An 11,745-nucleotide genomic window follows, 5' to 3' on the forward strand; every position below is an offset into this window, starting at 1 on the left:
TGGCATATCTCAAGGAAACCATTTCAAAATCAACTCAATATCAACCGATTTAACTCATTTCCAAAGCTGTAAAGAAATGGCTCAATAACAAATCATTTGTCCAAAACCAAGTCAATTAAAGTAAACCAGGCTGAATTCAAAAGTGCATTCGACTTCTCAAATCATCAAAATAATTAACTCAACTCAAATCAATCCTCAACGGATTAAACTTAGATTTTAAATCTTTAAAGAATCGACTTTAAACATTACAATTCACAAAGCCGCACAACAATTCAGCCAAACCAACATCCATAATCATTCGAGTCAATCAAATTATACATAAGGCAGATACAATCACCAAATACACAATATCTCACATCAGTATCCATATGTAATAATTCCAATAATAAACTATAATTTTCGGAAAGCGCCCCTACCTCAATGCAAAATCATAGTCCAAACGCCTCATAAAGTTCTTTTCGTCTCAACCCAAACCAAAGGTAGCTTCAAAGCAAAGTCCCACACATTTTCGCAGCAACATAAACAGCTCTACTGGAACGACAAAACGAGGCAACTGCAAACTCCGAGCACGGAATGCAAGCACAAATCCACATCCCAAAACAGGGGACTCGGTGGCTGTTTCCGGCGACAGGGGCGGCTGCAGCAACATTCAGTAACTACAGCATTCTGAGAAGTCAAAAAGGACCAAAGCCAAAAACAAAATCCTTACCGCAACCAAGGAGTGACTGACCCTAGTGACGGCATCTCCGGCGGTGTTTCTGGCGGCCACAAGACTGCTCCCGGCGGCCAGAACAACGGCACGACTTCTCTCTCCTTCGGCAGCAACAACAATTGTGTCTTCCGACAATCATCGACCTCCGTCATTAGCAACAGAAGCTCAAGCTAGGCACCGCGGAGCAACAGATCAGCAGCACCGTCGGCCAAGGTGCGGTGGTGGAGACGCCCTCAACCGCGGTGAAACGCGGCAGCTGTGGAAGCTCGACGGTGGCTGGCTCTGTGACGAGGACGACGGCGCGGTGACGGCGCGACAGCGGCGACACGACAAGCTGGTTGGCAACGAGGAGAACGGCAAAGGCCCCACGCTCGGCGACGGTGACAGGCGGTGATGGCTTCCCCGCGGTGGCTCCCTTTCGCGCATCTTCTCTCTCTCTGCGCGCGAGTTCGGCGGTGGCGAGGCAGTGAGGCGCGACGGTCTTCTCCCTCGGTCAGGCGACGGCGCAATGGCGGCAGAGTGTGACGGCAGTGAGGCCTCATCTCCCTCCTTCACGTCACTCTCTCTTCTCATTCAGATCTCCCCTCCCCTTTGTTAGCGACGGCGGCGATGGTGGCAGTGGCACCCACCGCGCCGCCTCCCTCTTCTCCCCTCTCCCCTGATTCCGCAAAACCCCTCCCCTGCTTCCCCCTTCTTCTTTTCTTTCCTTCAATTAGTTTACAGCTGCTACTGCTGTGGCATTAGGTACCTTAGTGTGTACCGGATCAGGGGAACCGGGTTACCAGGTAGGGTTTTTAGGGTTAGGATTGTGTGTGTTGAGTTTTAAGATTAGGGTGAAATTAGATACAAGGGTTATTTTGTAATTTCACTTAAAAATAGGGATAATATAATAATTAGAAATAAATTCTAATTCAACAATAATAGTGTATAAAAATACTATTTGCTCATCAATTTCACACTTTATTTTCAATAAAATGTCCAAATCAAATTATTAGGAATAATATAATTAAATCCTTTATTTTCCAAAGCAGCAGTATTAATACCTTAAAATATAATTTATTCAGTCCGGATCATATAAAATCTCTATTATTTCATAACTGCCAACTTCATAATTTGAATATAGAAAATAATCCAATAATTATAAAATTGGATATCAATCATAACTCATCTCAAATCCAATAAATCAAAACTTGCCTTAATTACTTTTAATAAAATAATTTTTAAAATTAAGGCTATAAATAATTATATGATTTGAGACTTGATCATAAAAAGATTTTTCAAAAATTTTGGGCCTTACGGTATATATTGCCACCCCTATGCTAAACCCAACATATTCTCAAAATGAGAAATGAATTTACCGATTTAACCCAAAATCGGTGTGAGTCCACCCGATTTTGTCTTAAGCTGATGATAAACTCATTTAGTATATAATATTATTTTAATTTCTTATATAAATTAATAATTTAAATTTATTTATTTCAAAAAATTTTCTTCGAATCAAATCATAGTGTTCTCCTTTTTTGCTTATTTTGAATAATTTTCTAATAACAATATATAGGAATTTTTTATATATAAATAAATTAAATATTTTATTTATTAATATATAAAATTCAAAAAATATTTATATTTTTACATTATTTTATATATTTTGTTTATATTGTAAATGTGATAAATATACAAATATTTTATTCACACTAACAATATACTGTAAACGAGATACATGTTTAACTTTTTCTGCTATATCTTTACACTATAAACGAGATACAAGTATTTTAACTTTATATATATATATATATATATATATATATATATATATATATATATATATATATATATTTGTAGATACAAAAATATACTTTCTCAAAATAATAAAAAGGTATTTATTGTAAAATCCAATTAAATGGTAATTGAATAAGTAATAAATTAAATATGAGCTAAAAGAATTGAAAAATTTAGGTTTCGTAATTTGGAAAAGTAATGGTGATATTTAGACTTTGAGGATTTGCTGGGTGAGAGAATGTAATTTATTTCGAAAAATGCATAAAGACACGTACCGATAAATTAATAAATAATTAACTAATAAATTAATTATGAGCTCAATAATTTAAAAAATTAAATTTTATATTTTGAAGAGGTAAAAATATTTAAAATACAGATTTTAACACTAATACAGTCTTTTTTCTTTTCATTTCCTTCATTTCACGCTGAGAGGAGAGATTTGGGGGAAGAACCCTAGCCAACTCCACTTCCAAATTTTATTCTCACGTAACATTCAATTTGGAACTTCGATAGACAAGCTGTCAATTGTTTTGCGTTCGTTTCAAAATTCTCTTTAAATCTATCGAAACAAAGTGGTATAAAATTTGATATTTCTCACCTAGGCTTTCTCTCTTAAATTTTAAATTTTGAAATTTTGGTATTGAGAAATTAAATGATTTTAATGATTTAGGTGTACTTTAGCAACGGAAAATTGTTGGATTTTACCTAAATTGTCCGTGGTAAGGTGGAGAACTTATATCCCTTATGAATTTTTGAATTTTTATGAGGTTAGGTATCAAAATTATGGATATCTATAAAATTGTATGATATTAGATTGAATGCATGTCAAATTGAAGTCAAAGCGGTGAATTGGAATATAGTCGTGATGAATGTAAGTTTGTTGAGTTGATTGAAGACTTGGAGTTTGTGGAGGAGAAGACCTTGTGGTGTTCTGGGTTTAGAGATGAATCGGCCAATGTATGATTTTAATTTTTCATAACTGATGTATAATATTTCGTGAAAACTTAGGTTAGTTGACTATAGAATATGTTGAATTATGTGAATGGTACATATTTAATGGATATAGTAAGTAATTGTTGAGTTTGATATGAATTGTGGTTGGAAATTTGTGTATGGTATTGAAAAATTGTATGTTGAGATGATGGTAGTGTATTTGGTGTGAATAGAAATTATATGTTGGGTTTGATAGTAAAGTGGTTAGAATTGATGTAATTCTTGTATAAATATATAGTGAGTATTCTGGAGACTCTTTGGAAGCGAAGAATTCTTTTGGGACTTAGTGTTTATATTTTGTTTATGTATATATATGTAATAGATTTTTTTGCCATATATATATATATATATATATATATATATATATATATATATATTATATTTTGGTCCTCTTAGAGGCTAACTTGAAGAAATAGATATGTATTGTGGAGTTTTAGTAGACTTTTGGGTTATGTATATATGTATGTATACTCTGGACGACCTTAGTTTCGTAGGTCGAGTCTGAAACTTGATAACTGTATCTTTTGGAATTCTGATCTTTATGTATATAGTTTATCCTTTTCACCCTATCTTGTTGATCCGTTTTATGCTTAACTGGACATGAGTGTTGCGATCTTCTGTTTTCGGCTTAATTTCTTTTTCAAAGTTCCTAGTTATGATTTTCTTTAATTATATTTATATATATCTTTTTTTTAGAGGTCGTAATATCTCGCCACTTCTTCTTTATAATTTAAGTGTGAGATTTTGTGTGGTAGGATGTTACATTTATAATATGATTTGAATCTATTTAAAAAATAAAAATCGATATATTTTGTTATTATTTAGATTGAATTTTACGTCTTACAACCATTCAAGTTTTAAATTTTAAATTAGTAACTTTCTCTGCACTATTATTCTTTTCACCACTAAACATATTGAAAATAGCTTACCCATTTATTTATTATTTCAACTACTTTAGTATTTTTATTTTTTATTATTTATTTATTTTGTTTATATTTTTTTTTAAAATAATAGTTGTATTTTATTCAATAGAAAAATAAATACAATGTCCAAAAGTCAGAACAAGAGAAATAGAAAAAGAGAATTTCTAAATTTTTACGGTCAGATAAAATTGTAAAAAGAAAATAACATAGAAAAGTAAATAGAGAAATAAATCTTAGGGCATATGTATAAGGCAAAATAAATAGATTTTGGTTCAACTTAAACGATATTGCTAACGCTTTTTTTGGAGGCTCCTGGATATGTTCGAAGACTGGCCGACACCTCTCCTTTCAAATATTCCAAGCTATAATCAAAACCAGTCGAGCTCTATGTGAGAGTTTGTTTCCTGAAGTCTAGTTTTTAATATCAAATTTCTCTACCAATCAAAAAACGAGGATCATCTAGGGTCTGACATGAGGTAAGTCAAAGGACTCTTCTTCCACACTAAATTAGCGTCTTCACAGAAAAATAGATAATGCATGAGTGATTCTGGTGCTAAATTGTAGATTGGACAAGTTGACGGAGTAGATAGGAACTGCTGGTGAATGAGAAGAAGAATAGGAAACTGATCATGAAAAATTTTCCACACAAAAAATAAGATCTTGTGAGGAATTTTTAACTTCCATAAATGACTTCAAATTGGCTTCTATTTCATGAAATTCGAACAAAATTTAATGCTGTACTCTAATGCAATAACATATGTGTTTGTTCTATTTTATCACCCATTGAATTATGTCTTTACCTACTCTTGAGGTTATGGAAAGAATTTGCTGAGAAATTTCTAGAGAAAAGATATTTGAGATTAATGCTTTATTTTTATTTGTTTAATTACATTGAATTATTATTTTGAATTATATTAGTTTTCTTAAAATTATATTAATAAAATAAAATTATATATTTTTTTAAATTAAAAAAGTTCATCAGTTAGGTTATAGGGAGGAGGAGATTTTACAATTCTAAATTTAAAAGCGTAAATGTTGAGAGTAATGGATTTATGAATTTGAAAATAGTTATTAATTTTACTCTTAATTCTAGGTGCTAATTGTCAAAAGAATTTTTTTTATTATGAGTTCAGTTATTAATAGGGTTAAGTACTTTCTTCGTCTTTAAAATTTGGGGTCAAAATCAAAATCATCTCCGATATTTTTATGTATGAAAATCGTCGTCAACGTCAAAAAAGTTATAAAATCATCCTTTTTATCCTAAAAAGACAAATTTATCCTTACAAAAAATAAATTTTAAAATTAAAAAATATAAAAAATAAATTATAAAATTAAAAATTATAAAATAAAAAATTAAACCCCATTCTCCTTCTCCATTCCAGATCCCACCATCATCTTCAGCCTACTCCTCCTTCATCAACATTCTCTCATTTCTCTCATCTATCCCTAAAAAGATACCCACGCAACTGCACTGCCAGCCTCCCAACCGATGTCGATGAGCTTCCATCCGCAGCAAACCGCCGCCTGTCAACTCGCCGGCGACGACGACCACAGCCATCACAAAGTGAGTCTCGAGCGCCGTCGATCAAATGCTGCACATTCTCCAGACCTCTTCGTGGCGACGACGACCACGGCCTCAGAAACGGAGTTTCGAGTGCCATTGTTACCCCGCACAACCAAAGCTCTTGACCCCGGACCTTATGCGATCCGTTCCTCCCGACGAAGCAATTGAGGGCAACTCCTCACCGCAGAAGACGATGTCAACAATCATGCGAAGATAGTCCGTCTCTTCTTCACGCCCAACCACAACCTCCATTAGCCTTAAACCCCCTGTTTGTGTTTTGTTTGTTGTTTTCCTTTTTTTTAAACCATTAATTGAAAGAAACAAACATGAATAAATTAATTATTATTAGTGTTGTTATTATTAGCAGAAGAGATATGGTAGTGGGTAGGAAAAAAATTATTATTATTTCTTTTTGTCTTTTTTTCTATTGTTATTGTTAATAGTGTTGATGGATTGTGAGAAAGAGTCTGTGGATTGTGTCTGGTAGTGAGAGATGAAGGTAGAGATATGGGTAATTCGGTGCATATAGTAGTGGGTGGACGAGGTTCAGTGAGTTATTGGTATTGGATGAGGTTGAACGGTGGTGGGTGAGTGAGAAGTGCTTGACTTTCATCAGAAAGCAAAACGAGTCCCCTCCCAGATCTGATGCATATGAAGTAATTAACAACTTTTTTGATGGAATATTATCTTTAATTTCTGGAGGTGATGGCAAAGCTTTCACATCTTCTATTCCATTTATCCCAGCATCTTTTGCAATATACTTGTGGCCAATAATGTAACTGGAATGAAGAGTTTTGTTGGAAAAAGATTTTTTAATTTTAAAATTTATTTTTTGTAAGGATAAATTTGTTTTTTTAGGGTGAAAATGATGATTTTATAATTTTTTGTGACGTTGAAGATGATTTTAATTCTAAAAAAAAGTCGAGGACGATTTTAATTTTGGCCCCAAACGTTAAGGACGAAAAAAAATATTTAACCCTTATTAATACTATGTCAAAGTTATCTAACGGCTTTAAAAGATTTTTATCCGATATATAACAATTATTTAAAATCCATATATAACAATCGTTTAAAATAAATTTAACGAGATTGAAAAATAAAACTAGACTGATATAATTTAAATCACAATATATTATATTAATTTTATTTTTTAAATGAATCCAAATTATACTATTAGTACTTATTTTTTCTCATTATAACTGTATAAATATTTCGTTTATACATAAATATACACATATTTTATTTATACTATAAATAAAATATATATATATTTTTAAACTCGTCGTATCTTATTTACAAATAAAATGTAGTTGATTAAAATCTTATTTATTTCGTTTATATTGTACATAAAATATTTAATATGATTTAAAGATGTAAAAACTTTTCAAATCACGTATGTTGATAAATAAAACTTTTAATTTATTTATTTATAAAAAAAATCCCAATATATAGAGCAGCCTTTTACAGATGAAACAACATTTGTATGGCTGATGTTCCCACAGGTTTGGGACCATTTGGGAATCTTAGCTTTTATATATGCACATATGGCTGCTACTATATTCATCCTCTTGCTATATAGCTATAGTACGCTGCAACAGCTAATAAGGGCATGCCATCACTAGTGTGTGTGATGGATCCATGATCGATCCTAATTTCTATTGGTTCAGGTCGTCATCAATGGAGGAAAAGAAAGAAAAAACCAACGTATGGGTTATGAGTTTGAGAGGGTCTACTACTACTTGATGTGTTTTATTTGACGGTGTTTGTTGTAGTGTCTAAAAATTTAATATCTAATGAACGAAAAAGGTTAAATAATTAATATTAATTTAAAAGTATAAAAAGTAATAAATTTTAAATATTTAAAATTTACTATAAAAAATAAATTCGACAAAAATTCGGCCAAATGATAAGCTCCAAGAATTGGCCAAAATTTCATACTTATTCTCTCTTGTGTTCCAAATATAACATGTACTGTACAATTTTATTTTTCTCTCTTTGAATCAAGAAATAAAATTATTATGAAAAAGTTTAGGGGTTAATTTTCTTATTAAAATTTGGCTAACAATTTTTTTATGTGGAATTTTTTTTATTTTGGAAAGAGTTTAAAAATACTTTTAAATAGGACTATTCTTCTATTTAAGCAGTTTCTTTATTTTGTGTGTTTTTATTTTTCTTTGTTTAGCTTATTTAAGTCACAAAAATAAATTTAGTCAGTACTTAATTAACAAAAAAAAAATGAGTAATCTTACACTATTGGATAAAATCGCACACTATTAAAAACATTAATAATAACTAATTAATGACTATAAATCATAAAATTTGCTGGCCTTTAACAGTCCTCAATTATTATTTCACTCTATTATTCTTTAGAAAAAATGGAAGGAGTGAAATGAAGAGGTTTCAGTGAAATGGTAGGTTATGAAGAGTGTTTGTTTGTTTGTAAAGAAAATGGGGTCAAGAGAGTTATTCAGAGGACCATTCTAGTTTAAAAGCTAGCCAGCAATATCAGGTGACCATTCAAGTTTAGTTCTACCTCTGCATATCACACATGCTGTGTCTCATCAACTTACTTTAATTAATTCATGAAATGACAAGTTTTACAAACTAGAATACTTTCATTGAAGACCTTAGTCTTGGAATTGTTTTGCCTGCATTGGCGTACAAATTTTTAGTCACTTAATCTACAACCGTTAATTATTATATCGTAGTAGTGACAATTTTTTTTGTGTGGCTGTAGTGACATATATATTCTACGGAATTTTGTTTTTGAATAAATAAAATAAATTCTATTTTATACACACCCAACATTAATGTTATTTATCTTTTTTTGCAATGAAATATGTTACAAAACTATGGTTATACATATATCATATCGTTGACGGTGTAAATTAAACTAAATCATACAGCTAAAAAATTTGTTTGCAATGCGATTTGGATCAACTTAAAAAATAAAAATATATAATTTATTATGATTCAAATTCTATTTATTCAAATTTATTTTTCAAACTAATCCAATTTAATTTAAATTTTTGTGACTTATAATGTATCAATTTAAAACTATTTTTTAGTTCAATCTAATTGTTATTTGTAGGGGTGAACTAGCACGGGTCGAGTTGGTTCGGATTTAAGATGAAATTAGAATTAAATTAATTAAATTTTAATTGGTTCGGTTTGGTTTAGATTTACATTTTTTTGTGTGTGTATCCGAACCAAACTAAATCGATTAAAAAAGAATTAGTTCGGTTCAGGTAATTGGGTATCCGATGAAATAGAAATTCATAACAAAAATAAAAAATAAAAAATTTATCTTAAAAATTCTGTATGTACAATAAACATATAACATTAATAGAAATAATCCAAATATGTTAAATACCAAATATATTAAAAACTAAATATATTAAAATCCAAACATATTAAACACTAAAGACATTAAAATCTATACATATTAAAAGGCATATATATATATATATATAAATTTTTATTTTTTTATTTAATTGATATATGGTCGGATCTACGGATTGGTTCGGATTTCGCACTCTCAAAATCGTTATTTGAACTAATTACTAGAGAGAGTCATTGGTTTAGTTCGGGTTGAATCCGATTATCCATTAGTTCTAGAACCAATTTAATTAATTCGGTTCGAATCCGAATAGATAATCGAATACCCACAACCCATGTTTATCCTAATTATTTGTCTCTTTTACATCTCACTATGCTATAAATGAGATAATATGTATATATCTTTTCTATAACTAGTATATAAATGAGATAAATAATACAATATAAAAATATAAATAATTTTAAAATTACATGTATATATGTGTGTGAATATAAAATTTACTGTACATGTATTTTATTTTAAAAATCTTGTATTCCACTCTAACACTCTTACTCTTCCCATATCTATTTTAGACCATTTAATAAGTTGTTTTAAATAAATGTTAATACTTTTAGTTTGATCACATTACACTATATTACCCATCTTTCAAGAGTCAATGCTTTTCATTGAGTACTTGCTGGGTACAGCCATTATTGCCCTATATTTTAATTTTCCTTTTCTTTTACTTGTGATCTATCCTAATCTATCTCATTCACAATATCTTCTTATTATTGCCAATTATTTGTTTTTTCTTTTTTACCATAATTTTTGCAATAGTCCTTATTTTCTCTCCCCCCCTCCTTTTTGTTGCTTTATTTTAAGTATATATGCATATGATATGGTTATAAAAGTTAAGAGCTGACTTAAATAATGGACAAAAACGTATGCCAGCAGTTATGAGTTATGACCACAAAATGTTATAAGTCTTTATGTATAATACACTATTGCTGGGTTCCAGCAAACAGGGAACCGTGAAAAAATTAAGCTTCATACATGTTGTCGGCCACGGTGGCCACTTTCTTGCTTCTTCAACAACTGTTCTTGTTCGTATGCTATAAATGGATTAGTTGACACCTGGCAGTTACTTCTTAAAATAGATATATCTCTCATTCCAAAGAGAGAAAGTTTGCATTTTGTCATATGATATCTCTTTGGTTCATTGTTTAATTTTTATTTATTAGTCCTTTTTTTCTCAAATAAGTATCTATTTTTTTAATTTTTTTTACTAGATCAGATAAAGAAAATAATTACAATGTGTTAAAGCTATAAAACTTCAAAAATGTTATAAATTATTTTTATAACAAAATTATCTTTAATTAGTTTACTAATTTAAAACATCAATTATATTATGCGTACATAAAAAATCAGTTATTAAATTAATTATTTATATAAAATACATGTTAAATATAAAATATATATTAAAAATAATTAAAATAATAACGGCTAATTTGTTGATTGAATTTTAGTGTATATATAACAGTTTTGTTAAAATATTTTTTATGCATTCTTGTTATCTATTTGTATTTGTATTTTTCGAATGAGCTTTTGTTGGTCCAGCATGATTGTTGGTTTGATACATGTGACATGATCTTTGCAGGTCCTTTCTCCGTATGTCGATATATAGAAGCCAAGTTCTGGCATTCCTTTTCCATTCTGGTTATTCTTTGCCGATTTGGGAATAACATATTGTTTAATGTTTAATAATTTGTATAACTCATCACTACCATAAAAACAGGGATTTACCCACAAAAATTTACCAAAATAAAGAAATATGTCAGTCTTTAAAATTTGCTATGAACATTTATTCCCATGGCTAAATTTTATCAATTTGTCACAAATAATACTAGCAGTGACCTCTTAAACTAGAGTATTTCACATAACCATTTTTTCTCCATTTGTAGCAAACTACCAATATCCTCTACTCCTGTTTTCTATCTTTTTGTCTTTTTTCTTTCTTGGGCTTGCATAGTTTTGTTGTAGTCATCTCTCTTGCAATCTCAGTTGTTCTTGTCTTTTGGTAGTATTGAAATTAGTGGCAATCTAGCAACGGCTGAGAAGTCGACAACTTCTTGAGTTTGGGTTTCTTCAATGACGTTGAGCTCAGGACAGTGCTTCAGGAAGATAGCCGTGACATTTTTGGTAGGTGGGTTTCCAAAAGACACTGCTTTTAGCCACGCAATACTATTGATACAAAATCGTTGCACAAATTGAATAGAAATTTGCTACGAACTCATTTTTCTGTGACAAGAATTGTATTGGCCTTTCACATTCTTAGATTTTCTGACTTTAATTTGCCACAAACAAGACCCATTGTGGCTAATTTGCACGCGATAAATCAATTTGGCATGGTTCCCACCATTTTTATCACTACAAGAAAAACACTAAATACTGTCGG

The sequence above is a fragment of the Arachis hypogaea genome, chromosome 9, assembly GCF_003086295.3.
Source record: "Arachis hypogaea cultivar Tifrunner chromosome 9, arahy.Tifrunner.gnm2.J5K5, whole genome shotgun sequence".
NCBI lineage: Eukaryota > Viridiplantae > Streptophyta > Magnoliopsida > Fabales > Fabaceae > Arachis > Arachis hypogaea.